Below are 27,334 nucleotides of genomic sequence, written 5' to 3'. Positions count from 1 at the left end.
CTCCCTCTCAGTCTCTCACCCTCTCAGTCTTTCCCTCCCTCTCAGTCTCTCCCTCTCTCTCTCCCACTCAGTCTCTCCCCCTCTCAGCGTCTCTCTCCCTCTCAATCTCTCACGCTCTCAGTCTCTCTCCCTCTCAGTCTCTCTCTCTCCCTCTCAGTCTCTCCCCCTCTCAGCCTCTCCCTCCCTCTCAATCTCTCACCCTCTCAATCTCTCCCTCCCTCTCAGTCTCTCCCTCTCTCTCTCTCTCCCTCTCAGTCTCTCACCCTCTCAGTCTCTCCCTCTCAGTCTCTCTCTCCCTCTCAGTCTCTCTCTCCCTCTCAGTCTCACCCTCTCAGTCTCTCGCCCTCTCAGCCTCTCTCACCCTCTCAGTCTCTCTCCCTCTCAGCCTCTCTCTCCCTCTCAGCCTCTCTCCCTCTCAGCCTCTCTCTCCCTCTATGTCTCTCTCTCCCTCTCAGCCTCTCTCCCTCTCAGCCTCTCTCCCTCTCAGTCGCTCTCTCCCTCTCAGCCTCTCTCTCCCTCTCAGCCTCTCTCCCTCTCAACCTCTCTCTTCCTCTCAAACTCTCTCCCTCTCAGTCTCTCTCCCTCTCAGTCCCTCTCCCTCTCAGCCTCTCTCACCCTCTCAGTCTCTCTCCCTCTCAGTCTCTCTCTCTCTCTCAGTCTCTCTCTCCCTCTCTGCACCTCCCTCTCAGCCTCTCCCTCTCAGTCTCTCTTTCCCTCTCAGTCTCTCTCCCTCAGCTTCTCTCTCCCTCTCAGTCTCTCTCTCCCTCTCAGTCTCTCTCCCTCTCAGTCTCTCTCGCCCTCTCAGCCTCTCTCACCCTCTCAGTCTCTCTCTCCCTCTCAGCCTCTCTCTCCCTCTCAGCCTCTCTCCCTCTCAACCTCTCTCTTCCTCTCAATCTCTCTCCCTCTCAGTCTCTCTCTCCCTCTCATGCCCTCTCCCTCTCAGCCTCTCTCACCCTCTCAGTGTCTGTCTCCCTCTCAGCCTCTCCCTCTCAGCCTCTCCCTCTCAGTCTCTCTATCCCTCTCAGCCTCAGTCCCTCAGCCTCTCTTTCCCTCTCAGTCTCTCTCCCTCTCAGCTTCTCTCTCCCTCTCAGTCTCTCTCCCTCTCAGTCTCTCACCCTCTCAGTCTTTCCCTCCCTCTCAGTCTCTCCCTCTCTCTCCCTCTCAGTCTCTCCCCCTCTCAGCCTCTCCCTCCCTCTCAATCTCTCACGCTCTCAGTCTCTCTCCCTCTCAGTCTCTCTCTCTCCCTCTCAGTCTCTCCCCCTCTCAGCCTCTCCCTCCCTCTCAATCTCTCACCCTCTCAATCTCTCCCTCCCTCTCAGTCTCTCCCTCTCTCTGTCTCTGCCTCTCAGTCTCTCACCCTCTCAGTCTCTCCCTCTCAGTCTCTCTCTCCCTCTCAGTCTCTCTCTCCCTCTCAGTCTCACCCTCTCAGTCTCTCGCCCTCTCAGCCTCTCTCTCCCTCTCAGCCTCTCTCTCCCTCTCAGTCTCCCTCACCCTCTCAGCCTCTCTCTCCCTCTCAGCCTCTCTCACCCTCTCAGCCTCTCTCTCCCTCTCAGCCTCTCTCTCCCTCTCAGCCTCTCTCCCTCTCAACCTCTCTCTTTATCTCAATCTCTCTCCCTCTCAGTCTCTCTCTCCCTCTCAGTCCCTCTCCCTCTCAGCCTCTCTCACCCTCTCAGTCTCTCTCTCTCTCTCAGTCTCTCTCTCCCTCTCAGCCTCTCCCTCTCAGCCTCTCCCTCTCAGTCTCTCTATCCCTCTCAGCCTCTCAGTCCCTCTCAGCCTCTCTTTCCCTCTCAGCTTCTCTCTCCCTCTCAGTCTCTCTCCCTCTCAGTCTCTCACCCTCTCAGTCTCTCTCTCCCTCTCAGTCTCTCACCCTCTCAGTCTCTCTCTCCCTCTCAGTCCCTCTCCCTCTCAGCCTCTCTCACCCTCTCAGTCTCTCTCTCCCTCTCAGCCTCTCCCTCTCAGCCTCTCCCTCTCAGTCTCTCTATCCCTCTCAGCCTCTCAGTCCCTCTCAGCCTCTCTTTCCCTCTCAGTCTCTCTCCCTCTCAGCTTCTCTCTCCCTCTCAGTCTCTCTATCCCTCTCAGCCTCTCAGTCCCTCTCAGCCTCTCTTTCCCTCTCAGCTTCTCTCTCCCTCTCAGTCTCTCTCCCTCTCAGTCTCTCACCCTCTCAGTCTCTCTCTCCCTCTCAGTCTCTCCCCCTCTCAGCGTCTCCCTCCCTCTCAATCTCTCACGCTCTCAGTCTCTCTCCCTCTCAGTCTCTCTCTCTCCCTCTCAGTCTCTCCCCCTCTCAGCCTCTCCCTCCCTCTCAATCTCTCACTCTCTCAATCTCTCCCTCCCTCTCAGTCTCTCCCTCTCTCTCTCTCTCCCTCTCAGTCTCTCACCCTCTCAGTCTCTCCCTCTCAGTCTCTCTCTCCCTCTCAGTCTCTCTCTCCCTCTCAGTCTCACCCTCTCAGTCTCTCGCCCTGTCAGCCTCTCTCACCCTCTCAGTCTCTCTCCCTCTCAGCCTCTCTCTCCCTCTCAGTCTCTCTCTCCCTCTCAGCCTCTCTCCCTCTCAGCCTCTCTCTCCCTCTATGTCTCTCTCTCCCTCTCAGCCTCTCTCCCTCTCAGCCTCTCTCCCTCTCAGTCGCTCTCTCCCTCTCAGCCTCTCTCTCCCTCTCAGCCTCTCTCCCTCTCAACCTCTCTCTTCCTCTCAAACTCTCTCCCTCTCAGTCTCTCTCCCTCTCAGTCCCTCTCCCTCTCAGCCTCTCTCCCTCTCAGCCTCTCTCCCTCTCAGTCGCTCTCTCCCTCTCAGCCTCTCTCTCCCTCTCAGCCTCTCTCCCTCTCAACCTCTCTCTTCCTCTCAAACTCTCTCCCTCTCAGTCTCTCTCCCTCTCAGTCTCTCTCCCTCTCAGTCTCTCTCTCTCTCTCAGTCTCTCTCTCCCTCTCAGCCTCTCCCTCTCAGCCTCTCCCTCTCAGTCTCTCTTTCCCTCTCAGTCTCTCTCCCTCTCAGCTTCTCTCTCCCTCTCAGTCTCTCTCTCCCTCTCAGTCTCTCTCTCCCTCTCAGTCTCTCTCCCTCTCAGTCTCTCTCTCCCAGTCTCTCACCCTCTCAGTCTCGCTCCCTCTCAGTCTCTCTCTCCCTCTCAGTCTCTTTCTCCCTCTCAGTCTCTCTCAGCCTCTCTTTCCCTTTCAGTCTCTCTCCCTCTCAGCTTCTCTCTCCCTCTCAGTCTCTCTCCCTCTCAGTCTCTCAGCCTCTCAGTCTTTCCCTCCCTCTCAGTCTCTCCCTCTCTCTCTCCCTCTCAGTCTCTCACACTCTCAGCCTCTCAATCTCTCACGCTCTCAGTCTCTCTCCCTCTCAGTTTCTCTCTCTCCCTCTCAGTCTCTCCCCCTCTCAGCCTCTCCCTCCCTCTCAATCTCTCACCCTCTCAATCTCTCCCTCCCTCTGTCTCTCCCTCTCTCTCTCTCTCCCTCTCAGTCTCTCACCCTCTCAGTCTCTCTCTCTCAGTCTCTCTCTCCCTCTCAGCCTCTCTCTCCCTCTCAGTCTCTCTCTCCCTCTCTGTCTCTCTCCCTCTCAGTCTCTCTCCCTCTCAGTCTCTCTCTCCCTCTCAGTCCCTCTCCCTCTCAGCCTCTCTCACCCTCTCAGTCTCTCTCTCCCTCTCAGCCTCTCCCTCTCAGCCTCTCCCTCTCAGTCTCTCTATCCCTCTCAGCCTCTCAGTCCCTCTCAGCCTCTCTTTCCCTCTCAGCTTCTCTCTCCCTCTCAGTCTCTCTCCCTCTCAGTCTCTCTCCCTCTCAGTCTCTCACCCTCTCAGTCTCTCGCCCTCTCAGCCTCTCTCACCCTCTCAGTCTCTCTCCCTCTCAGCCTCTCTCTCCCTCTCAGTCTCTCTCTCCCTCTCAGCCTCTCTCCCTCTCAGCCTCTCTCTCCCTCTATGTCTCTCTCTCCCTCTCAGCCTCTCTCCCTCTCAGCCTCTCTCCCTCTCAGTCGCTCTCTCCCTCTCAGCCTCTCTCTCCCTCTCAGCCTCTCTCCCTCTCAACCTCTCTCTTCCTCTCAAACTCTCTCCCTCTCAGTCTCTCTCCCTCTCAGTCCCTCTCCCTCTCAGCCTCTCTCCCTCTCAGCCTCTCTCCCTCTCAGTCGCTCTCTCCCTCTCAGCCTCTCTCTCCCTCTCAGCCTCTCTCCCTCTCAACCTCTCTCTTCCTCTCAAACTCTCTCCCTCTCAGTCTCTCTCCCTCTCAGTCTCTCTCCCTCTCAGCTTCTCTCTCCCTCTCAGTCTCTCTATCCCTCTCAGCCTCTCTTTCCCTCTCAGCTTCTCTATCCCTCTCAGTCGCTCTCCCTCTCAGTCTCTCACCCTCTCAGTCTTTCCCTCCCTCTCAGTCTCTCCCTCTCTCTCTCCCACTCAGTCTCTCCCCCTCTCAGCGTCTCTCTCCCTCTCAATCTCTCACGCTCTCAGTCTCTCTCCCTCTCAGTCTCTCTCTCTCCCTCTCAGTCTCTCCCCCTCTCAGCCTCTCCCTCCCTCTCAATCTCTCACCCTCTCAATCTCTCCCTCCCTCTCAGTCTCTCCCTCTCTCTCTCTCTCCCTCTCAGTCTCTCACCCTCTCAGTCTCTCCCTCTCAGTCTCTCTCTCCCTCTCAGTCTCTCTCTCCCTCTCAGTCTCACCCTCTCAGTCTCTCGCCCTCTCAGCCTCTCTCACCCTCTCAGTCTCTCTCCCTCTCAGCCTCTCTCTCCCTCTCAGCCTCTCTCCCTCTCAGCCTCTCTCTCCCTCTATGTCTCTCTCTCCCTCTCAGTCCCTCTCCCTCTCAGCCTCTCTCCCTCTCAGCCTCTCTCCCTCTCAGTCGCTCTCTCCCTCTCAGCCTCTCTCTCCCTCTCAGCCTCTCTCCCTCTCAACCTCTCTCTTCCTCTCAAACTCTCTCCCTCTCAGTCTCTCTCCCTCTCAGTCTCTCTCCCTCTCAGTCTCTCTCTCTCTCTCAGTCTCTCTCTCCCTCTCAGCCTCTCCCTCTCAGCCTCTCCCTCTCAGTCTCTCTTTCCCTCTCAGTCTCTCTCCCTCTCAGCTTCTCTCTCCCTCTCAGTCTCTCTCTCCCTCTCAGTCTCTCTCTCCCTCTCAGTCTCTCTCCCTCTCAGTCTCTCTCTCCCAGTCTCTCACCCTCTCAGTCTCGCTCCCTCTCAGTCTCTCTCTCCCTCTCAGTCTCTTTCTCCCTCTCAGTCTCTCTCAGCCTCTCTTTCCCTTTCAGTCTCTCTCCCTCTCAGCTTCTCTCTCCCTCTCAGTCTCTCTCCCTCTCAGTCTCTCAGCCTCTCAGTCTTTCCCTCCCTCTCAGTCTCTCCCTCTCTCTCTCCCTCTCAGTCTCTCACACTCTCAGCCTCTCAATCTCTCACGCTCTCAGTCTCTCTCCCTCTCAGTTTCTCTCTCTCCCTCTCAGTCTCTCCCCCTCTCAGCCTCTCCCTCCCTCTCAATCTCTCACCCTCTCAATCTCTCCCTCCCTCTGTCTCTCCCTCTCTCTCTCTCTCCCTCTCAGTCTCTCACCCTCTCAGTCTCTCTCTCTCAGTCTCTCTCTCCCTCTCAGCCTCTCTCTCCCTCTCAGTCTCTCTCTCCCTCTCTGTCTCTCTCCCTCTCAGTCTCTCTCCCTCTCAGTCTCTCTCTCCCTCTCAGTCCCTCTCCCTCTCAGCCTCTCTCACCCTCTCAGTCTCTCTCTCCCTCTCAGCCTCTCCCTCTCAGCCTCTCCCTCTCAGTCTCTCTATCCCTCTCAGCCTCTCAGTCCCTCTCAGCCTCTCTTTCCCTCTCAGCTTCTCTCTCCCTCTCAGTCTCTCTCCCTCTCAGTCTCTCACCCTCTCAATCTCTCTCTCCCTCTCAGTCTCTCACCCTCTCAGTCTCTCTCTCCCTCTCAGTCCCTCTCCCTCTCAGCCTCTCTCACCCTCTCAGTCTCTCTCTCCCTCTCAGCCTCTCCCTCTCAGCCTCTCCCTCTCAGTCTCTCTATCCCTCTCAGCCTCTCAGTCCCTCTCAGCCTCTCTTTCCCTCTCAGTCTCTCTCCCTCTCAGCTTCTCTCTCCCTCTCAGTCTCTCTATCCCTCTCAGCCTCTCAGTCCCTCTCAGCCTCTCTTTGCCTCTCAGCTTCTCTCTCCCTCTCAGTCTCTCTCCCTCTCAGTCTCTCACCCTCTCAGTCTCTCTCTCCCTCTCAGTCTCTCCCCCTCTCAGCGTCTCCCTCCCTCTCAATCTCTCACGCTCTCAGTCTCTCTCCCTCTCAGTCTCTCTCTCTCCCTCTCAGTCTCTCCCCCTCTCAGCCTCTCCCTCCCTCTCAATCTCTCACTCTCTCAATCTCTCCCTCCCTCTCAGTCTCTCCCTCTCTCTCTCTCTCCCTCTCAGTCTCTCACCCTCTCAGTCTCTCCCTCTCAGTCTCTCTCTCCCTCTCAGTCTCTCTCTCCCTCTCAGTCTCACCCTCTCAGTCTCTCGCCCTCTCAGCCTCTCTCACCCTCTCAGTCTCTCTCCCTCTCAGCCTCTCTCTCCCTCTCAGTCTCTCTCTCCCTCTCAGCCTCTCTCCCTCTCAGCCTCTCTCTCCCTCTATGTCTCTCTCTCCCTCTCAGCCTCTCTCCCTCTCAGCCTCTCTCCCTCTCAGTCGCTCTCTCCCTCTCAGCCTCTCTCTCCCTCTCAGCCTCTCTCCCTCTCAACCTCTCTCTTCCTCTCAAACTCTCTCCCTCTCAGTCTCTCTCCCTCTCAGTCCCTCTCCCTCTCAGCCTCTCTCCCTCTCAGCCTCTCTCCCTCTCAGTCGCTCTCTCCCTCTCAGCCTCTCTCTCCCTCTCAGCCTCTCTCCCTCTCAACCTCTCTCTTCCTCTCAAACTCTCTCCCTCTCAGTCTCTCTCCCTCTCAGTCTCTCTCCCTCTCAGCTTCTCTCTCCCTCTCAGTCTCTCTCTCCCTCTCAGTCTCTCTCTCCCTCTCAGTCTCTCTCCCTCTCAGTCTCTCTCTCCCAGTCTCTCACCCTCTCAGTCTCGCTCCCTCTCAGTCTCTCTCTCCCTCTCAGTCTCTTTCTCCCTCTCAGTCTCTCAGCCTCTCTTTCCCTCTCAGTCTCTCTCCCTCTCAGCTTCTCTCTCCCTCTCAGTCTCTCTCCCTCTCAGTCTCTCAGCCTCTCAGTCTTTCCCTCCCTCTCAGTCTCTCCCTCTCTCTCTCCCTCTCAGTCTCTCACACTCTCAGCCTCTCAATCTCTCACGCTCTCAGTCTCTCTCCCTCTCAGTCTCTCTCTCTCCCTCTCAGTCTCTCCCCCTCTCAGCCTCTCCCTCCCTCTCAATCTCTCACCCTCTCAATCTCTCCCTCCCTCTGTCTCTCCCTCTCTCTCTCTCTCCCTCTCAGTCTCTCACCCTCTCAGTCTCTCTCTCTCAGTCTCTCTCTCCCTCTCAGTCTCTCTCTCCCTCTCAGTCTCACCCACTCAGTCTCTCGCCCTCTCAGCCTCTCTCACCCTCTCAGTCTCTCTCCCTCTCAGTCTCCCTCACCCTCTCAGCCTCTCTCTCCCTCTCAGCCTCTCTCACCCTCTCAATCTCTCGCCCTCTCAGTCTTTCTCCGTCTCTCACCCTCTCAGTCTCTCTCTCCCTCTATGTCTCTCTCTCCCTCTCAGCCTCTCTCCCTCTCAGCCTCTCTCACCCTCTCAGCCTCTCTCTCCCTCTCAGCCTCTCTCTCCCTCTCAGCCTCTCTCCCTCTCAACCTCTCTCTTTCTCTCAATCTCTCTCCCTCTCAATCTCTCTCCCTCTCAGTCTCTCTCTCCCTCTCAGTCCCTCTCCCTCTCAGCCTCTCTCACCCTCTCAGTCTCTGTCTCCCTCTCAGCCTCTCCCTCTCAGCCTCTCCCTCTCAGTCTCTCTATCCCTCTCAGCCTCTCAGTCCCTCTCAGCCTCTCTTTCCCTCTCCCTCTCAGCTTCTCTCTCCCTCTCAGTCTCTCTCCCTCTCAGTCTCTCCCCCTCTCAGCCTCTCCCTCCCTCTCAATCTCTCACGCTCTCAGTCTCTCTCCCTCTCAGTCTCTCTCTCTCCCTCTCAGTCTCTCCCCCTCTGAGCCTCTCCCTCCCTCTCAATCTCTCACCCTCTCAATCTCTCTCTCCCTCTCAGTCTCTCTCTCCCTCTCAGTCTCACCCTCTCAGTCTCTCGCCCTCTCAGCCTCTCTCCCCCTCTCAGCCTCTCTCTTTCTCTCAGCCTCTCTAACCCTCTCAATCTCTCACCCTCTCAGCCTCTCCCTCTCAGCCTCTCCCTCTCAGTCTCTCTATCCCTCTCAGCCTCTCAGTCCCTCTCAGCCTCTCTTTCCCTCTCAGTCTCTCTCCCTCTCAGCTTCTCTCTCCCTCTCAGTCTCTCTCCTTCTCAGTCTCTCACCCTCTCAGTCTTTCCCTCCCTCTCAGTCTCTCCCTCTCTCTCTCCCTCTCAGTCTCTCCCCCTCTCAGCCTCTCCCTCCCTCTCAATCTCTCACGCTCTCAGTCTCTCTCCCTCTCAGTCTCTCTCTCTCCCTCTCAGTCTCTCCCCCTCTCCGCCTCTCCCTCCCTCTCAATCTCTCACCCTCTCAATCTCTCCCTCCCTCTCAGTCTCTCCCTCTCTCTGCCTCTCAGTCTCTCACCCTCTCAGTCTCTCCCTCTCAGTCTCTCTCTCCCTCTCAGTCTCTCTCTCCCTCTCAGTCTCACCCTCTCAGTCTCTCGCCCTCTCAGCCTCTCTCACCCTCTCAGTCTCTCTCCCTCTCAGCCTCTCTCTCCCTCTCAGTCTCCCTCACCCTCTCAGCCTCTCTCTCCCTCTCAGCCTCTCTCACCCTCTCAGCTTCTCTCTCCCTCTCAGCCTCTCTCTCCCTCTCAGCCTCTCTCCCTCTCAACCTCTCTCTTTCTCTCAATCTCTCTCCCTCTCAGTCTCTCTCTCCCTCTCAGTCCCTCTCCCTCTCAGCCTCTCTCACCCTCTCAGTCTCTCTCTCCCTCTCAGCCTCTCCCTCTCAGCCTCTCCCTCTCAGTCTCTCTATCCCTCTCAGCCTCTCAGTCCCTCTTTCCCTCTCAGTCTCTCTCCCTCTCAGCTTCTCTCTCCCTCTCAGTCTCTCTCCCTCTCAGTCTCTCACCCTCTCAGTCTCTCTCTCCCTCTCAGTCTCTCACCCTCTCAGTCTCTCTCTCCCTCTCAGTCCCTCTCCCTCTCAGCCTCTCTCCCCCTCTCAGCCTCTCCCTCCCTCTCAATCTCTCACCCTCTCAATCTCTCCCTCCCTCTCAGTCTCTCCCTCTCTCTGTCTCTGCCTCTCAGTCTCTCACCCTCTCAGTCTCTCCCTCTCAGTCTCTCTCTCCCTCTCAGTCTCTCTCTCCCTCTCAGTCTCACCCTCTCAGTCTCTCGCCCTCTCAGCCTCTCTCTCCCTCTCAGCCTCTCTCTCCCTCTCAGTCTCCCTCACCCTCTCAGCCTCTCTCTCCCTCTCAGCCTCTCTCACCCTCTCAGCCTCTCTCTCCCTCTCAGCCTCTCTCTCCCTCTCAGCCTCTCTCCCTCTCAACCTCTCTCTTTATCTCAATCTCTCTCCCTCTCAGTCTCTCTCTCCCTCTCAGTCCCTCTCCCTCTCAGCCTCTCTCACCCTCTCAGTCTCTCTCTCTCTCTCAGTCTCTCTCTCCCTCTCAGCCTCTCCCTCTCAGCCTCTCCCTCTCAGTCTCTCTATCCCTCTCAGCCTCTCAGTCCCTCTCAGCCTCTCTTTCCCTCTCAGCTTCTCTCTCCCTCTCAGTCTCTCTCCCTCTCAGTCTCTCACCCTCTCAGTCTCTCTCTCCCTCTCAGTCTCTCACCCTCTCAGTCTCTCTCTCCCTCTCAGTCCCTCTCCCTCTCAGCCTCTCTCACCCTCTCAGTCTCTCTCTCCCTCTCAGCCTCTCCCTCTCAGCCTCTCCCTCTCAGTCTCTCTATCCCTCTCAGCCTCTCAGTCCCTCTCAGCCTCTCTTTCCCTCTCAGTCTCTCTCCCTCTCAGCTTCTCTCTCCCTCTCAGTCTCTCTATCCCTCTCAGCCTCTCAGTCCCTCTCAGCCTCTCTTTCCCTCTCAGCTTCTCTCTCCCTCTCAGTCTCTCTCCCTCTCAGTCTCTCACCCTCTCAGTCTCTCTCTCCCTCTCAGTCTCTCCCCCTCTCAGCGTCTCCCTCCCTCTCAATCTCTCACGCTCTCAGTCTCTCTCCCTCTCAGTCTCTCTCTCTCCCTCTCAGTCTCTCCCCCTCTCAGCCTCTCCCTCCCTCTCAATCTCTCACTCTCTCAATCTCTCCCTCCCTCTCAGTCTCTCCCTCTCTCTCTCTCTCCCTCTCAGTCTCTCACCCTCTCAGTCTCTCCCTCTCAGTCTCTCTCTCCCTCTCAGTCTCTCTCTCCCTCTCAGTCTCACCCTCTCAGTCTCTCGCCCTCTCAGCCTCTCTCACCCTCTCAGTCTCTCTCCCTCTCAGCCTCTCTCTCCCTCTCAGTCTCTCTCTCCCTCTCAGCCTCTCTCCCTCTCAGCCTCTCTCTCCCTCTATGTCTCTCTCTCCCTCTCAGCCTCTCTCCCTCTCAGCCTCTCTCCCTCTCAGTCGCTCTCTCCCTCTCAGCCTCTCTCTCCCTCTCAGCCTCTCTCCCTCTCAACCTCTCTCTTCCTCTCAAACTCTCTCCCTCTCAGTCTCTCTCCCTCTCAGTCCCTCTCCCTCTCAGCCTCTCTCCCTCTCAGCCTCTCTCCCTCTCAGTCGCTCTCTCCCTCTCAGCCTCTCTCTCCCTCTCAGCCTCTCTCCCTCTCAACCTCTCTCTTCCTCTCAAACTCTCTCCCTCTCAGTCTCTCTCCCTCTCAGTCTCTCTCCCTCTCAGTCTCTCTCTCTCTCTCAGTCTCTCTCTCCCTCTCAGCCTCTCCCTCTCAGCCTCTCCCTCTCAGTCTCTCTTTCCCTCTCAGTCTCTCTCCCTCTCAGCTTCTCTCTCCCTCTCAGTCTCTCTCTCCCTCTCAGTCTCTCTCTCCCTCTCAGTCTCTCTCCCTCTCAGTCTCTCTCTCCCAGTCTCTCACCCTCTCAGTCTCGCTCCCTCTCAGTCTCTCTCTCCCTCTCAGTCTCTTTCTCCCTCTCAGTCTCTCTCAGCCTCTCTTTCCCTTTCAGTCTCTCTCCCTCTCAGCTTCTCTCTCCCTCTCAGTCTCTCTCCCTCTCAGTCTCTCAGCCTCTCAGTCTTTCCCTCCCTCTCAGTCTCTCCCTCTCTCTCTCCCTCTCAGTCTCTCACACTCTCAGCCTCTCAATCTCTCACGCTCTCAGTCTCTCTCCCTCTCAGTCTCTCTCTCTCCCTCTCAGTCTCTCCCCCTCTCAGCCTCTCCCTCCCTCTCAATCTCTCACCCTCTCAATCTCTCCCTCCCTCTGTCTCTCCCTCTCTCTCTCTCTCCCTCTCAGTCTCTCACCCTCTCAGTCTCTCTCTCTCAGTCTCTCTCTCCCTCTCAGCCTCTCTCTCCCTCTCAGTCTCTCTCTCCCTCTCTGTCTCTCTCCCTCTCAGTCTCTCTCCCTCTCAGTCTCTCTCTCCCTCTCAGTCCCTCTCCCTCTCAGCCTCTCTCACCCTCTCAGTCCCTCTCTCCCTCTCAGCCTCTCCCTCTCAGCCTCTCCCTCTCAGTCTCTCTATCCCTCTCAGCCTCTCAGTCCCTCTCAGCCTCTCTTTCCCTCTCAGCTTCTCTCTCCCTCTCAGTCTCTCTCCCTCTCAGTCTCTCACCCTCTCAGTCTCTCTCTCCCTCTCAGTCTCTCACCCTCTCAGTCTCTCTCTCCCTCTCAGTCCCTCTCCCTCTCAGCCTCTCTCACCCTCTCAGTCTCTCTCTCCCTCTCAGCCTCTCCCTCTCAGCCTCTCCCTCTGTCTCTCTATCCCTCTCAGCCTCTCAGTCCCTCTCAGCCTCTCTTTCTGTCTCAGTCTCTCTCCCTCTCAGCTTCTCTCTCCCTCTCAGTCTCTCTATCCCTCTCAGCCTCTCAGTCCCTCTCAGCCTCTCTTTCCCTCTCAGCTTCTCTCTCCCTCTCAGTCTCTCTCCCTCTCAGTCTCTCACCCTCTCAGTCTCTCTCTCCCTCTCAGTCTCTCCCCCTCTCAGCGTCTCCCTCCCTCTCAATCTCTCACGCTCTCAGTCTCTCTCCCTCTCAGTCTCTCTCTCTCCCTCTCAGTCTCTCCCCCTCTCAGCCTCTCCCTCCCTCTCAATCTCTCACTCTCTCAATCTCTCCCTCCCTCTCAGTCTCTCCCTCTCTCTCTCTCTCCCTCTCAGTCTCTCACCCTCTCAGTCTCTCCCTCTCAGTCTCTCTCTCCCTCTCAGTCTCTCTCTCCCTCTCAGTCTCACCCTCTCAGTCTCTCGCCCTCTCAGCCTCTCTCACCCTCTCAGTCTCTCTCCCTCTCAGCCTCTCTCTCCCTCTCAGTCTCTCTCTCCCTCTCAGCCTCTCTCCCTCTCAGCCTCTCTCTCCCTCTATGTCTCTCTCTCCCTCTCAGCCTCTCTCCCTCTCAGCCTCTCTCCCTCTCAGTCGCTCTCTCCCTCTCAGCCTCTCTCTCCCTCTCAGCCTCTCTCCCTCTCAACCTCTCTCTTCCTCTCAAACTCTCTCCCTCTCAGTCTCTCTCCCTCTCAGTCCCTCTCCCTCTCAGCCTCTCTCCCTCTCAGCCTCTCTCCCTCTCAGTCGCTCGCTCCCTCTCAGCCTCTCTCTCCCTCTCAGCCTCTCTCCCTCTCAACCTCTCTCTTCCTCTCAAACTCTCTCCCTCTCAGTCTCTCTCCCTCTCAGTCTCTCTCCCTCTCAGCTTCTCTCTCCCTCTCAGTCTCTCTCTCCCTCTCAGTCTCTCTCTCCCTCTCAGTCTCTCTCCCTCTCAGTCTCTCTCTCCCAGTCTCTCACCCTCTCAGTCTCGCTCCCTCTCAGTCTCTCTCTCCCTCTCAGTCTCTTTCTCCCTCTCAGTCTCTCTCAGCCTCTCTTTCCCTCTCAGTCTCTCTCCCTCTCAGCTTCTCTCTCCCTCTCAGTCTCTCTCCCTCTCAGTCTCTCAGCCTCTCAGTCTTTCCCTCCCTCTCAGTCTCTCCCTCTCTCTCTCCCTCTCAGTCTCTCACACTCTCAGCCTCTCAATCTCTCACGCTCTCAGTCTCTCTCCCTCTCAGTCTCTCTCTCTCCCTCTCAGTCTCTCCCCCTCTCAGCCTCTCCCTCCCTCTCAATCTCTCACCCTCTCAATCTCTCCCTCCCTCTGTCTCTCCCTCTCTCTCTCTCTCCCTCTCAGTCTCTCACCCTCTCAGTCTCTCTCTCTCAGTCTCTCTCTCCCTCTCAGTCTCTCTCTCCCTCTCAGTCTCACCCTCTCAGTCTCTCGCCCTCTCAGCCTCTCTCACCCTCTCAGTCTCTCTCCCTCTCAGTCTCCCTCACCCTCTCAGCCTCTCTCTCCCTCTCAGCCTCTCTCACCCTCTCAATCTCTCGCCCTCTCAGTCTTTCTCCGTCTCTCACCCTCTCAGTCTCTCTCCCTCTCAGTCTCTCTCTCCCTCTCAGCCTCTCTCCCTCTCAGCCTCTCTCTCCCTCTATGTCTCTCTCTCCCTCTCAGCCTCTCTCCCTCTCAGCCTCTCTCACCCTCTCAGCCTCTCTCTCCCTCTCAGCCTCTCTCTCCCTCTCAGCCTCTCTCCCTCTCAACCTCTCTCTTTCTCTCAATCTCTCTCCCTCTCAATCTCTCTCCCTCTCAGTCTCTCTCTCCCTCTCAGTCCCTCTCCCTCTCAGCCTCTCTCACCCTCTCAGTCTCTGTCTCCCTCTCAGCCTCTCCCTCTCAGCCTCTCCCTCTCAGTCACTCTATCCCTCTCAGCCTCTCAGTCCCTCTCAGCCTCTCTTTCCCTCTCCCTCTCAGCTTCTCTCTCCCTCTCAGTCTCTCTCCCTCTCAGTCTCTCCCCCTCTCAGCCTCTCCCTCCCTCTCAATCTCTCACGCTCTCAGTCTCTCTCCCTCTCAGTCTCTCTCTCTCCCTCTCAGTCTCTCCCCCTCTGAGCCTCTCCCTCCCTCTCAATCTCTCACCCTCTCAATCTCTCTCTCCCTCTCAGTCTCTCTCTCCCTCTCAGTCTCACCCTCTCAGTCTCTCGCCCTCTCAGCCTCTCTCCCCCTCTCAGCCTCTCTCTTTCTCTCAGCCTCTCTAACCCTCTCAATCTCTCACCCTCTCAGCCTCTCCCTCTCAGCCTCTCCCTCTCAGTCTCTCTATCCCTCTCAGCCTCTCAGTCCCTCTCAGCCTCTCTTTCCCTCTCAGTCTCTCTCCCTCTCAGCTTCTCTCTCCCTCTCAGTCTCTCTCCTTCTCAGTCTCTCACCCTCTCAGTCTTTCCCTCCCTCTCAGTCTCTCCCTCTCTCTCTCCCTCTCAGTCTCTCCCCCTCTCAGCCTCTCCCTCCCTCTCAATCTCTCACGCTCTCAGTCTCTCTCCCTCTCAGTCTCTCTCTCTCCCTCTCAGTCTCTCCCCCTCTCCGCCTCTCCCTCCCTCTCAATCTCTCACCCTCTCAATCTCTCCCTCCCTCTCAGTCTCTCCCTCTCTCTGCCTCTCAGTCTCTCACCCTCTCAGTCTCTCCCTCTCAGTCTCTCTCTCCCTCTCAGTCTCTCTCTCCCTCTCAGTCTCACCCTCTCAGTCTCTCGCCCTCTCAGCCTCTCTCACCCTCTCAGTCTCTCTCCCTCTCAGCCTCTCTCTCCCTCTCAGTCTCCCTCACCCTCTCAGCCTCTCTCTCCCTCTCAGCCTCTCTCACCCTCTCAGCTTCTCTCTCCCTCTCAGCCTCTCTCTCCCTCTCAGCCTCTCTCCCTCTCAACCTCTCTCTTTCTCTCAATCTCTCTCCCTCTCAGTCTCTCTCTCCCTCTCAGTCCCTCTCCCTCTCAGCCTCTCTCACCCTCTCAGTCTCTCTCTCCCTCTCAGCCTCTCCCTCTCAGCCTCTCCCTCTCAGTCTCTCTATCCCTCTCAGCCTCTCAGTCCCTCTTTCCCTCTCAGTCTCTCTCCCTCTCAGCTTCTCTCTCCCTCTCAGTCTCTCTCCCTCTCAGTCTCTCACCCTCTCAGTCTCTCTCTCCCTCTCAGTCTCTCACCCTCTCAGTCTCTCTCTCCCTCTCAGTCCCTCTCCCTCTCAGCCTCTCTCACCCTCTCAGTCTCTCTCTCCCTCTCAGCCTCTCCCTCTCAGCCTCTCCCTCTCAGTCTCTCTATCCCTCTCAGCCTCTTAGTCCCTCTCAGCCTCTCTTTCCCTCTCAGTCTCTCTCCCTCTCAGCTTCTCTCTCCCTCTCAGTCTCTCTATCCCTCTCAGCCTCTCAGTCCCTCTCAGTCTCTCTCTCCCTCTCAGTCTCTCTCCCTCTCAGCTTCTCTCTCCCTCTCAGTCTCTCTCCCTCTCAGTCTCTCACCCTCTCAGTCTCTCTCTCCCTCTCAGTCTCTCCCCCTCTCAGCGTCTCCCTCCCTCTCAATCTCTCACGCTCTCAGTCTCTCTCCCTCTCAGTCTCTCTCTCCCTCTCAGTCTCTCCCCCTCTCAGCCTCTCCCTCCCTCTCAATCTCTCACCCTCTCAAACTCTCCCTCCCTCTCAGTCTCTCCCTCTCTCTCTCTCTCCCTCTCAGTCTCTCACCCTCTCAGTCTCTCCCTCTCAGTCTCTCTCTCCCTCTCAGTCTCTCTCTCCCTCTCAGTCTCACCCTCTCAGTCTCTCGCCCTCTCAGCCTCTCTCACCCTCTCAGTCTCTCTCCCTCTCAGCCTCTCTCTCCCTCTCAGTCTCTCTCTCCCTCTCAGCCTCTCTCCCTCTCAGCCTCTCTCTCCCTCTATGTCTCTCTCTCCCTCTCAGCCTCTCTCCCTCTCAGTCGCTCTCTCCCTCTCAGCCTCTCTCTCCCTCTCAGCCTCTCTCCCTCTCAACCTCTCTCTTCCTCTCAAACTCTCTCCCTCTCAGTCTCTCTCCCTCTCAGTCCCTCTCCCTCTCAGCCTCTCTCACCCTCTCACCCTCTCAGTCTCTCTCTCTCTCTCAGTCTCTCTCTCCCTCTCAGCCTCTCCCTCTCAGCCTCTCCCTCTCAGTCTCTCTTTCCCTCTCAGTCTCTCTCCCTCTCAGCTTCTCTCTCCCTCTCAGTCTCTCTCTCCCTCTCAGTCTCTCTCCCTCTCAGTCTCTCTCTCCCTCTCAGTCTCTCTCCCTCTCAGTCTCTCTCTCCCAGTCTCTCACCCTCTCAGTCTCTCTCCCTCTCAGTCTCTCTCTCCCTCTCAGTCTCTTTCTCCCTCTCAGTCTCTCTCAGCCTCTCTTTCCCTCTCAGTCTCTCTCCCTCTCAGCTTCTCTCTCCCTCTCAGTCTCTCTCCCTCTCAGTCTCTCACTCTCTCAGTCTTTCCCTCCCTCTCAGTCTCTCCCTCTCTCTCTCCCTCTCAGTCTCTCCCCCTCTCAGCCTCTCCGTCCCTCTCAATCTCTCACGCTCTCAGTCTCTCTCCCTCTCAGTCTCTCTCTCTCCCTCTCAGTCTCTCCCCCTCTCAGCCTCTCCCTCCTTCTCAATCTCTCACCCTCTCAATCTCTCCCTCCCTCTCAGTCTCTCCCTCTCTCTCTCTCTCCCTCTCAGTCTCTCACCCTCTCAGTCTCTCCCTCTCAGTCTCTCTCTCCCTCTCAGTCTCTCTCTCCCTCTCAGTCTCACCCTCTCAGTCTCTCGCCCTCTCAGCCTCTCTCACCCTCTCAGCCTCTCTCTCCCTCTCAATCTCTCGCCCTCTCAGTCTCTCTCCGTCTCTCACCCTCTCAGTCTCTCTCCCTCTCAGTCTCTCTCCCTCTCAGCCTCTCTCCCTCTCAGCCTCTCTCTCCCTCTATGTCTGTCTCTCCCTCTCAGCCTCTCTCCCTCTCAGCCTCTCTCACCCTCTCAGCCTCTCTCTCCCTCTCAGCCTCTCTCTCCCTCTCAGCCTCTCTCCCTCTCAACCTCTCTCTTTCTCTCAATCTCTCTCCCTCTCAGTCTCTCTCTCCCTCTCAGTCCCTCTCCCTCTCAGCCTCTCTCACCCTCTCAGTCTCTGTCTCCCTCTCAGCCTCTCCCTCTCAGCCTCTCCCTCTCAGTGTCTCTATCCCTCTCAGCCTCTCAGTCCCTCTCAGCCTCTCTTTCCCTCTCCCTCTCAGCTTCTCTCTCCCTCTCAGTCTCTCTCCCTCTCAGTCTCTCCCCCTCTCAGCCTCTCCCTCCCTCTCAATCTCTCACGCTCTCAGTCTCTCTCCCTCTCAGTCTCTCTCTCTCCCTCTCAGTCTCTCCCCCTCTCAGCCTCTCCCTCCCTCTCAATCTCTCACCCTCTCAATCTCTCCCTCCCTCTCAGTCTCTCCCTCTCTCTCTCTCTGCCTCTCAGTCTCTCACCCTCTCAGTCTCTCTCTCCCTCAGTCTCTCTCTCCCTCTCAGTCTCACCCTCTCAGTCTCTCGCCCTCTCAGCCTGTCTCTCCCTCTCAGTCTCCCTCACCCTCTCAGCCTCTCTCTCCCTCTCAGCCTCTCTCACCCTCTCAATCTCTCGCCCTCTCAGCCTCTCTCTCCCTCTCAGCCTCTCTCCCTCTCAGCCTCTCTCTCCCTCTATGTCTCTCTCTCCCTCTCAGTCTCACCCTCTCAGTCTCTCCCTATCTCTCTCTCTCCCTCTCAGTCTCTCACCCTCTCAGTCTCTCCCTCTCAGTCTCTCTCTCCCTCTCAGTCTCTCTCTCCCTCTCAGTCTCACCCTCTCAGTCTCTCGCCCTCTCAGCCTCTCTCACCCTCTCAGTCTCTCTCCCTCTCAGCCTCTCTCTCCCTCTCAGTCTCTCTCTCCCTCTCAGCCTCTCTCCCTCTCAGCCACTCTCTCCCTCTATGTCTCTCTCTCCCTCTCAGCCTCTCTCCCTCTCAGCCTCTCTCCCTCTCAGTCGCTCTCTCCCTCTCAGCCTCTCTCTCCCTCTCAGCCTCTCTCCCTCTCAACCTCTCTCTTCCTCTCAAACTCTCTCCCTCTCAGTCTCTCTCCCTCTCAGTCCCTCTCCCTCTCAGCCTCTCTCACCCTCTCAGTCTCTCTCCCTCTCAGTCTCTCTCTCTCTCTCAGTCTCTCTCTCCCTCTCAGCCTCTCCCTCTCAGCCTCTCCCTCTCAGTCTCTCTTTCCCTCTCAGTCTCTCTCCCTCTCAGCTTCTCTCTCCCTCTCAGTCTCTCTCTCCCTCTCAGTCTCTCTCCCTCTCAGTCTCTCTCGCCCTCTCAGCCTCTCTCACCCTCTCAGTCTCTCTCTCTCTCAGCCTCTCTCTCCCTCTCAGCCTCTCTCCCTCTCAACCTCTCTCTTCCTCTCAATCTCTCTCCCTCTCAGTCTCTCTCTCCCTCTCAGTCCCTCTCCCTCTCAGCCTCTCTCACCCTCTCAGTCTCTCTCTCCCTCTCAGCCTCTCCCTCTCAGCCTCTCCCTCTCAGTCTCTCTATCCCTCTCAGCCTCTCAGTCCCTCTCAGCCTCTCTTTCCCTCTCAGTCTCTCTCCCTCTCAGCTTCTCTCTCCCTCTCAGTCTCTCTCCCTCTCAGTCTCTCACCCTCTCAGTCTTTCCCTCCCTCTCAGTCTCTCCCTCTCTCTCTCCCTCTCAGTCTCTCCCCCTCTCAGCCTCTCCCTCCCTCTCAATCTCTCACGCTCTCAGTCTCTCTCCCTCTCAGTCTCTCTCTCTCCCTCTCAGTCTCTCCCCCTCTCAGCCTCTCCCTCCCTCTCAATCTCTCACCCTCTCAATCTCTCCCTCCCTCTCAGTCTCTCCCTCTCTCTGTCTCTGCCTCTCAGTCTCTCACCCTCTCAGTCTCTCCCTCTCAGTCTCTCTCTCCCTCTCAGTCTCTCTCTCCCTCTCAGTCTCACCCTCTCAGTCTCTCGCCCTCTCAGCCTCTCTCACCCTCTCAGTCTCTCTCCCTCTCAGCCTCTCTCTCCCTCTCAGTCTCCCTCACCCTCTCAGCCTCTCTCTCCCTCTCAGCCTCTCTCACCCTCTCTCTCCCTCTCAGCCTCTCTCTCCCTCTCAGCCTCTCTCCCTCTCAACCTCTCTCTTTCTCTCAATCTCTCTCCCTCTCAGTCTCTCTCTCCCTCTGTCCCTCTCCCTCTCAGCCTCTCTCACCCTCTCAGTCTCTCTCTCCCTCTCAGCCTCTCCCTCTCAGCCTCTCCCTCTCAGACTCTCTATCCCTCTCAGCCTCTCAGTCCCTCTTTCCCTCTCAGTCTCTCTCCCTCTCAGCTTCTCTCTCCCTCTCAGTCTCTCTCCCTCTCAGTCTCTCACCCTCTCAGTCTCTCTCTCCCTCTCAGTCTCTCACCCTCTCAGTCTCTCTCTCCCTCTCAGTCCCTCTCCCTCTCAGCCTCTCTCACCCTCTCAGTCTCTCTCTCCCTCTCAGCCTCTCCCTCTCAGCCTCTCCCTCTCAGTCTCTCTATCCCTCTCAGCCTCTCAGTCTCTCTCTCCCTCTCACCCTCTCAGTCTCTCTCTCCCTCTCAGTCTCTCCCCCTCTCAGCGTCTCCCTCCCTCTCAATCTCTCTCCCTCTCAGCCTCTCTCTCCCTCTCAGTCTCTCTCTCTCTCTCAGCCTCTCTCCCTCTCAGCCTCTCTCTCCCTCTATGTCTCTCTCTCCCTCTCAGCCTCTCTCCCTCTCAGCCTCTCTCCCTCTCAGTCGCTCTCTCCCTCTCAGCCTCTCTCTCCCTCTCAGCCTCTCTCCCTCTCAACCTCTCTCTTCCTCTCAAACTCTCTCCCTCTCAGTCTCTCTCCCTCTCAGTCCCTCTCCCTCTCAGCCTCTCTCACCCTCTCAGTCTCTCTCCCTCTCAGTCTCTCTCTCTCTCTCAGTCTCTCACCCTCTCAGCCTCTCCCTCTCAGCCTCTCCCTCTCAGTCTCTCTTTCCCTCTCAGTCTCTCACCCTCTCAGCGGCTCTCTCCCTCTCAGTCTCTCTCTCCCTCTCAGTCTCTCTCCCTCTCAGTCTCTCTCTCCCTCTCAGTCTCTTTCTCCCTCTCAGTCTCTCTCAGCCTCTCTTTCCCTCTCAGTCTCTCTCCCTCTCAGCTTCTCTCTCCCTCTCAGTCTCTCTCCCTCTCAGTCTCTCACCCTCTCAGTCTTTCCCTCCCTCTCAGTCTCTCCCTCTCTCTCTCCCTCTCAGTCTCTCCCCCTCTCAGCCTCTCCCTCCCTCTCAATCTCTCACGCTCTCAGTCTCTCTCCCTCTCAGTCTCTCTCTCCCTCTCAGTCTCTCCCCCTCTCAGCCTCTCCCTCCCTCTCAATCTCTCACCCTCTCAATCTCTCCCTCCCTCTCAGTCTCTCCCTCTCTCTCTCTCTCCCTCTCAGTCTCTCACCCTCTCAGTCTCTCCCTCTCAGTCTCTCTCTCCCTCTCAGTCTCTCTCTCCCTCTCAGTCTCACCCTCTCAGTCTCTCGCCCTCTCAGCCTCTCTCACCCTCTCAGTCTCTCTCCCTCTCTCTCCCTCTCAGTCTCCCTCACCCTCTCAGCCTCTCTCTCCCTCTCAGCCTCTCTCACCCTCTCAATCTCTCGCCCTCTCAGTCTCTCTTCGTCTCTCACCCTCTCAGTCTCTCTCCCTCTCAGTCTCTCTCTCCCTCTCAGCCTCTCTCCCTCTCAGCCTCTCTCTCCCTCTATGTCTCTCTCTCCCTCTCAGCCTCTCTCCCTCTCAGCCTCTCTCACCCTCTCAACCTCTCTCTTTCTCTCAATCTCTCTCCCTCTCAGTCTCTCTCTCCCTCTCAGTCCCTCTCCCTCTCAGTCTCTCTCACCCTCTCAGTCTCTGTCTCCCTCTCAGCCTCTCCCTCTCAGCCTCTCCCTCTCAGTCTCTATCCCTCTCAGCCTCTCAGTCCCTCTCAGCCTCTCTTTCCCTCTCAGCTTCTCTCTCCCTCTCAGTCTCTCTCCCTCTCAGTCTCTCTCCCTCTCAGCCTCTCCCTCTCAGCCTCTCCCTCTCAGTCTCTCTATCCCTCTCAGCCTCTCAGTCCCTCTCAGCCTCTCTTTCCCTCTCAGCTTCTCTCTCCCTCTCAGTCTCTCTCCCTCTCAGTCTCTCTCCCTCTCAGCTTCTCTCTCCCTCTCAGTCTCTCTCCCTCTCAGTCTCTCACCCTCTCAGTCTCTCTCTCCCTCTCAATCTCTCTCCCTCTCAGTCTCTCTCCCTCTCAGCCTCTCTCACCCTCTCAGTCGCTCTCTCCCTCTCAGCCTCTCTCTCCCTCTCAGCCTCTCTCCCTCTCAACCTCTCTCTTCCTCTCAAACTCTCTCCCTCTCAGTCTCTCCCTCCCTCTCAGTCTCTCCCTCTCTCTCTCTCTCCCTCTCAGTCTCTCACCCTCTCAGTCTCTCCCACTCAGTCTCTCTCTCCCTCTCAGTCTCTCTCTCCCTCTCAGTCTCACCCTCTCAGTCTCTCGCCCTCTCAGCCTCTCTCACCCTCTCAGTTTCTCTCCCTCTCAGCCTCTCTCTCCCTCTCAGTCTCTCTCTCCCTCTCAGCCTCTCTCCCTCTCAGCCTCTCTCTCCCTCTATGTCTCTCTCTCCCTCTCAGCCTCTCTCCCTCTCAGCCTCTCTCCCTCTCAGTCGCTCTCTCCCTCTCAGCCTCTCTCTCCCTCTCAGCCTCTCTCCCTCTCAACCTCTCTCTTCCTCTCAAACTCTCTCCCTCTCAGTCTCTCTCCCTCTCAGTCCCTCTCCCTCTCAGCCTCTCTCACCCTCTCAGTCTCTCTCCCTCTCAGTCTCTCTCTCTCTCTCAGTCTCTCTCCCTCTTAGCCTCTCCCTCTCAGCCTCTCCCTCTCAGTCTCTCTTTCCCTCTCAGTCTCTCACCCTCTCAGCTTCTCTCTCCCTCTCAGTCTCTCTCTCCCTCTCAGTCTCTCTCCCTCTCAGTCTCTCTTTCCCTCTCAGTCTCTCACCCTCTCAGCTTCTCTCTCCCTCTCAGTCTCTCTCTCCCTCTCAGTCTCTCTCCCTCTCAGCCTCTCTCACCCTCTCAGTCTCTCTCCCTCTCAGTCTCTCTCTCTCTCTCAGTCTCTCTCCCTCTCAGCCTCTCCCTCTCAGCCTCTCCCTCTCAGTCTCTCTTTCCCTCTCAGTCTCTCACCCTCTCAGCTTCTCTCTCCCTCTCAGCCTCTCTCTCCCTCTCAGCCTCTCTCCCTCTCAACCTCTCTCTTCCTCTCAAACTCTCTCCCTCTCAGTCTCTCTCCCTCTCAGTCCCTCTCCCTCTCAGCCTCTCTCACCCTCTCAGTCTCTCTCCCTCTCAGTCTCTCTCTCTCTCTCAGTCTCTCTCCCTCTCAGCCTCTCCCTCTCAGCCTCTCCCTCTCAGTCTCTCACCCTCTCAGCCTCTCAGTCTCTCTCAGCCTCTCTTTCCCTCTCAGTCTCTCTCCCTCTCAGCTTCTCTCTCCCTCTCAGTCTCTCTCCCTCTCAGTCTCTCACCCTCTCAGTCTTTCCCTCCCTCTCAGTCTCTCCCTCTCTCTCTCCCTCTCAGTCTCTCCCCCTCTCAGCCTCTCCCTCCCTCTCAATCTCTCACGCTCTCAGTCTCTCTCCCTCTCAGTCTCTCTCTCTCCCTCTCAGTCTCTCCCCCTCTCAGCCTCTCCCTCCCTCTCAATCTCTCACCCTCTCAATCTCTCCCTCCCTCTCAGTCTCTCCCTTTCTCTCTCTCTCCCTCTCAGTCTCTCACCCTCTCAGTCTCTCCCTCTCAGTCTCTCTCTCCCTCTCAGTCTCACCCTCTCAGTCTCTCGCCCTCTCAGCCTCTCTCACCCTCTCAGTCTCTCTCCCTCTCTCTCCCTCTCAGTCTCCCTCACCCTCTCAGCCTCTCTCTCCCTCTCAGCCTCTCTCACCCTCTCAATCTCTCGCCCTCTCAGTCTCTCTCCGTCTCTCACCCTCTCAGTCTCTCTCCCTCTCAGTCTCTCTCTCCCTCTCAGCCTCTCTCCCTCTCAGCCTCTCTCTCCCTCTATGTCTCTCTCTCCCTCTCAGCCTCTCTCCCTCTCAGCCTCTCTCACCCTCTCAACCTCTCTCTTTCTCTCAATCTCTCTCCCTCTCAGTCTCTCTCTCCCTCTCAGTCCCTCTCCCTCTCAGCCTCTCTCACCCTCTCAGTCTCTCTCTCTCCCTCTCAGCCTCTCCCTCTCAGCTTCTCCCTCTCAGTCTCTCTATCCCTCTCAGCCTCTCAGTCCCTCTCAGCCTCTCTTTCCCTCTCAGCTTCTCTCTCCCTCTCAGTCTCTCTCCCTCTCAGTCTCTCTCCCTCTCAGCCTCTCCCTCTCAGCCTCTCCCTCTCAGTCTCTCTATCCCTCTCAGCCTCTCAGTCCCTCTCAGCCTCTCTTTCCCTCTCAGCTTCTCTCCCTCTCAGTCTCTCTCCCTCTCAGTCTCTCTCCCTCTCAGCTTCTCTCTCCCTCTCAGTCTCTCTCCCTCTCAGTCTCTCACCCTCTCAGTCTCTCTCTCCCTCTCAATCTCTCTCCCTCTCAGTCTCTCTCCCTCTCAGCCTCTCCCTCTCAGTCTCTCTATCCCTCTCAGCCTCTCAGTCCCTCTCAGCCTCTCTTTCCCTCTCAGCCTCTCTCCCTCTCAGTCTCTCTCCCTCTCAGCCTCTCTCACCCTCTCAGTCTCTCTCTGAGGGAGAGAGAGGCTGAGAGGGAGAGAGAGACTGAGAGGGAGAGAGACTGAGAGGGAGAGAGAGGCTGAGAGGGAGAGAGGCTGAGAGGGTGAGGGAGGCTGAGAGGGAGAGAGACTGAGAGGGTGAGAGAGGCTGGGAGGGCGAGAGAGACTGAGAGGGAGAGAGAGGCTGAGAGGGAGAGACAGTCTGAGAGGGAGAGAGAGACTGAGAGGGAGAGAGAGACTGAGAGGGAGAGAGACTGAGAGGGAGAGACAGACTGAGAGGGAGAGAGAGACTGAGAGGGAGAGAGAGACTGAGAGGGAGAGAGGCTGAGAGGGAGAGAGACTGAGAGGGTGAGAGAGGCTGGGAGGGCGAGAGAGACTGAGAGGGAGAGAGAGACTGAGAGGGAGAGACAGACTGAGAGGGAGAGAGAGACTGAGAGGGAGAGAGAGACTGAGAGGGAGAGAGACTGAGAGGGAGAGACAGACTGAGAGGGAGAGAGAGACTGAGAGGGAGAGAGAGACTGAGAGGGAGAGAGGCTGAGAGGGAGAGAGAGACTGAGAGGGAGCGAGGCTGAGAGGGAGAGAGAGACTGAGAGGGAGAGAGACTGAGAGGGAGAGAGAGACTGAGAGGGAGAGAGATTGAGAGGGAGAGTGACTGAGAGGGAGAGAGAGACTGAGAGGGAGAGAGAGACTGAGGGGGAGAGAGAGACTGAGAGAGGCTGAGAGGGTGAGAGAGACTGAGAGGGAGAGAGGCTGAGAGGGAGAGAGAGACTGCGAGGGAGAGAGAGGCTGAGAGGGAGAGAGGGTGAGCGACTGAGGGGGAGAGAGAGGCTGAGAGGGACTGAGAGTCTGAGAGGGTGAGAGAGACTGAGAGGGGAGGTGGGGATTCTTTTTGTGACTCATTGGGGGTATTTAAAGAGTAGGGATCCATTTTCTCTCTCTTTACCATGTGGACTTGGTAAGTATAGGTGTCTTAGCTCTGTGTGTGAATGTGTGTGTGTGAGCATGGAGTCCCAGCTCTGATACTTTACACCCCACAGTACACTCCTGACCGATCTCTCTCCCCACTACCGAGGCTAAGCTGAGGGTGAATCAAGCCATGGAAATCATGTGGAACGGTGAGTATGAAACTCCAATATCTCTCTCTTTGATTCCTGCCTCATTCTGCTAGTGACTGTCTCTTTCCAATCCACTCTCTCTCTCTTACTGCATTCCACCCAATCTCTCTCTCTCCCTGTCTTGTTCCTATTTCAATCTGTCTTTAATTCCATTACCATGTATGATCCAGCTTTTCTCCACATTGACTTTCTCACCGTCTCCATCTCTCTATCTCTGTCTCTCTCTCTGTCTCTCTCTCTCTGTCTGACTCTCTTTCTCTCCCACTTTTCTCATTCTGTGTCTTTTCTTTATTTCTCTGTCTTTTCTCTCTGTGCCTTTCTCTCTCTGTCTTTTCTCTCTGTCTTTCTCTCTCTCTGTCTTTCTCTCTCTCTGTCTTTCTCTCTCTCTGTCTTTCTCTCTCTCTGTCTTTCTCTCTCTCTGTCTTTCTCTCTCTGTCTTTCTCTCTCTCTGTCTTTTCTCTCTCTGTCCTTCTTTCTCTCTCTGTCCTTCTTTCTCTCTCTGTCTGTCCTCCTTTCTCTCTCTGTCTGTCCTCCTTTCTCTCTCTCTGTCTGTCCTTCTTTCTCTCTCTCTCTGTCCTTCTTTCTCTCTCTCTGTCCTTCTCTCTCTCTCTCTGTCTTTCTCTGTCTTTCTCTCTCTCTGTCTTTCTCTCTCTCTCTCTCTGTCCTTCTTTCTCTCTCTCTCTCTGCCTTTCTCTCTCTCTCTGCCTTTCTCTCTCTCTCTCTGCCTTTCTCTCTCTCTCTCTCTCTCTCTGCCTTTCTCTCTCTCTCTGCCTTTCTCTCTCTCTGCCTTTCTCTCTCTGCCTTTCTCTCTCTCTCTCTCTCTGCCTTTCTCTCTCTCTGTCTTTCTCTCTCTCTCTCTGCCTTTCTCTCTCTGCCTTTCTCTCTGTCTTTCTCTCTCTCTGTCTTTCTCTCTCTCTCTCTCTGTCTTTCTCTCTCTCTCTCTCTGCCTTTCTCTCTCTCTCTCTCTCTCTGCCTTTCTCTCTCTCTCTCTGCCTTTCTCTCTCTCTCTCTCTCTCTGCCTTTCTCTCTCTCTCTCTCTCTGTCTGTCCTGAGACAGTCGATTTGAAAATGTCCTGAGACAGCCCTGTCCTGTTCTGAGACAGTCGATTTGAAAACGTCCTGAGACAGCCCTGTCCTGTCCTGAGACAGTCGATTTGAAAACGTCCTGAGACAGCCCTGTCCTGTCCTGAGACAGTCGATTTGAAAACGTCCTGAGACAGCCCTGTCCTGTCCGGAGACAGTCGATTTGAAAAAGTCCTGAGACAGCCCTGTCCTGTCCTGAGACAGTCGATTTGAAAAAGTCCTGAGACAGCCCTGTCCTGTTCTGAGACAGTCGATTTGAAAACGTCCTGAGACAGCCCTGTCCTGTCCTGAGACAGTCGATTTGAAAAAGTCCTGAGACAGCCCTGTCCTGTCCTGAGACGGTCGATTTGAAAACGTCCTGAGACAGCCCTGTCCTGTCCGGAGACAGTCGATTTGAAAAAGTCCTGAGACAGCCCTGTCCTGTCCTGAGACAGTCGATTTGAAAATGTCCTGAGACAGCCCTGTCCTGTCCTGAGACAGTCGATTTGAAAAAGTCCTGAGACAGCCCTGTCCTGTCCTGAGACAGTCGATTTGAAAAAGTCCTGAGACAGCCCTGTCCTGTCCTGAGACAGTCGATTTGAAAATGTCCTGAGACAGCCCTGTCCTGTCCTGAGACAGTCGATTTGAAAAAGTCCTGAGACAGCCCTGTCCTGTCCTGAGACAGTCGATTTGAAAAAGTCCTGAGACAGCCCTGTCCTGTCCTGAGACAGTCGATTTGAAAATGTCCTGAGACAGCCCTGTCCTGTCCTGAGACAGTCGATTTGAAAAAGTCCTGAGACAGCCCTGTCCTGTCCTGAGACGAGTCGATTTGAAAATGCCTCCAGAGGGAAAGAGAGGGGGTGTGGGAGAAATTCCCTGTCTCACTCTTCCCACCGCATCCCCCTCCCCTCACCGAGCCTCCCTCTCCAGCTATTTCCCTCTATATTTCCTCTTCCAATAAAATGATAAAAACACCAATGTGATTTGTCGTTATTTGAATGGGGAGGCTGGTGGGGGTGGGGAATGTGTGTGTGTGTGGGGGTGGGGTGTGTGGGGGTGGGGTGTGTGTGTGTGTGGGGGGGTGGGGAATGTGTGTGTGTGTGGGGGTGGGGTGTGTGGGGGTGGGGGGGGGGGTGTGTGTGTGGGGGTGGGATGTGTTTGTGTGGGGGTGGGGGTGGTGTGTGTGTGTGTGGGGGGGGTGGGAAATGTGTGTGTGTGTGGGGGTGGGGTGTGGGGTGTATGTGTGTGTGTGGGTGGGGAATGTGTGTGTGTGGGGGTGGGGTGTGTGTGTGTGTGTGGGGGTGGGGTGTGTGTGGGTGTGGGGGTGGGGTGTGTGTGGGTGTGGGGGTGGGGGTGGGGTGTGTGTGTGTGGGGGTGGGGGTGGGGTGTGTGGGGGTGGGGTGTGTGGGGGTGGGGTGTGTGGGGGTGGGGTGTGTGGGGGTGGGGTGTGTGTGTGGGGGTGGGGGTGGGGGGAGGGGTTGTTCAGAGAGCCGCAGGATCTGGGCTGGGCTCCTGTCTCCATCATGTTTATTTTCTGTGGGATCCTGCTGTGCGCACTGCAACATGTAACCATGAACGTGTCAACGTCCATCATGTTGCCGAGGAGCTGGAATTGAAGTTGTAAATGTGAGGCTGTGTCAGGGACTGTTTCTAATCCCGGAATATCTCCTGCGCTGAAGACGGACTGATTAGTGAAGTGATGGTGATGGGTGTGGTGTTGGGTGCTCTGGTGCACAGATGAGCCAACACAGTTGTATGTGGTACAACTCTATTTTATTATAACTCTTATAATACAGTTCGTTCTGGATACTCTGCACGTGCTGTCTCCCTGAGTGTCCCCGGCTATGGCTGTGTCCTGGTTCTCCCCTGCCGCTC

General features: G+C 56.7%; 1 long non-coding RNA gene across 3 annotated transcripts in view; it reads left to right on the top strand.

The window, feature by feature from the left end:
* Positions 1-24,384, top strand: part of LOC140399727 (uncharacterized) — a 34,543-nt gene extending 10,159 nt beyond the window's left edge. For 2 of the 3 annotated variants that reach the window (XR_011937822.1, XR_011937821.1), the window contains exon 5: positions 24,320-24,384. This is a non-coding gene — a long non-coding RNA (uncharacterized lncRNA). The remainder of the gene's footprint in view (positions 1-24,319) is intronic. The other variant, XR_011937820.1, reaches the window with a different exon arrangement.
* The last annotated feature ends 2,950 nt before the right edge of the window (positions 24,385-27,334 follow it).

The sequence above is a fragment of the Scyliorhinus torazame genome, chromosome 23 (assembly GCF_047496885.1).
Source record: "Scyliorhinus torazame isolate Kashiwa2021f chromosome 23, sScyTor2.1, whole genome shotgun sequence".
In the NCBI taxonomy this organism is placed as follows: domain Eukaryota; kingdom Metazoa; phylum Chordata; class Chondrichthyes; order Carcharhiniformes; family Scyliorhinidae; genus Scyliorhinus; species Scyliorhinus torazame.
This window is presented reverse-complemented; position numbering and strand designations above follow the sequence as displayed.